The sequence below is a fragment of the Aplysia californica genome, unplaced genomic scaffold (genome assembly GCF_000002075.1).
Source record: "Aplysia californica isolate F4 #8 unplaced genomic scaffold, AplCal3.0 scaffold00189, whole genome shotgun sequence".
Classification (NCBI taxonomy): Eukaryota; Metazoa; Mollusca; class Gastropoda; order Aplysiida; family Aplysiidae; genus Aplysia; species Aplysia californica.
Window position 1 is genome coordinate 561495 of NW_004797459.1, and position 1105 is coordinate 562599.

Genomic DNA, 1105 nt, shown 5'->3' on the forward strand with positions numbered 1-1105 from the left:
GTAGTAGTAGTAGTAGTAGTAGTAGTAGTAGTAGTAGTAGTAGTAGTAGTAGTTATCATTATTATTAGGCTATTGTTGTCATTATTGTTATTATTATTATCATCATCATTATTATTCTTAACGAGAAGTAACACATACCTCCCAGATATTCTGACGTGGTGTGTCCTCTATGAGCGTGAAGAAACAGCCGTTGATGGTAGGATGGTAAGATGGTAACTATAAGTTGAAACTGCAAGAAATGTTGGTGCTGCCTGCTGTTGGGAGGGCCTGCTGCAGAATGTCCGGGCTAGCTCACTCTTGGTCTCCTTAGTAATTGCCTCCCAGCATTCCTACCTGTTGATGACGTAGGAAGCTGCCAGGGAAACTGGATCGAAGAATCGATCGAGATCGATCAATGGTTGTTGGCAGCGGACCAAACTCATCAATAAGGAAACAACACCACGTAGTACAGCTCCCGCTAGAGACGTAGAAAGAGGCTATCATAGTGAGGCATCGTGGGGAAATCAGGCGCTCGTCAAATCAATGAAATCGAAGAAATTAACATTTTTCTGTCCGTTTAGCAATTTTTTTTCGATTTTGAAAGAGTGTTTTTTAAATATTTTTACTCAACACCTTTTAGGTCAATTTAAAAACACATTTCTGTGCGGATTTCACTAAAACAAAATATTGATTTAAGGCACAACAAATGTAAATTTGCAGTTTCCAAGAACTCTCAAGCTTTGGAAGTCGCTAAAGTTTAGAGGCCATTTTCTCGCTAACTTTACATCTTAATTAAACCAGGCGACCCCCACTTTCTTCAATCGTTAATATCTCAACTTCTATTCTTGATAGATGAGTATTTCTTTCACCAAAAACAAGACAATTAAACAAACTGTACAGTGATACTAATAACTCCACATGTAGAAAAAACTGACGAGCGCCTGATTCCACCGTGACGTGACACATTTAAAGATCTGCGCTGCTCTTTGATCTCCCCACTCGTACTTTTGCCGACACCCTACACACCGCGCGCACCTTTGCTGGTTAATGGGAGTGCCAGTGTGTCTGTCAGTTGAGTCGATTTTGCTTACCTGATTGTTTTCTCATTTGGTCTCTTTTTCTTTCT

The 1105-nt window shown here is 40.0% G+C and overlaps 1 protein-coding gene across 1 annotated transcript in view; it reads right to left on the reverse strand.

The window, feature by feature from the left end:
• Window positions 1–400, reverse strand: part of LOC101850803 (polycystic kidney disease 2-like 1 protein) — a gene marked incomplete in the record, with an annotated part of 29272 nt that extends 28872 nt beyond the window's left edge. The window contains 1 exon segment of the mRNA XM_005098661.3: window positions 139–400.
• Between the last annotated feature and the right edge of the window lie 705 nt (window positions 401–1105).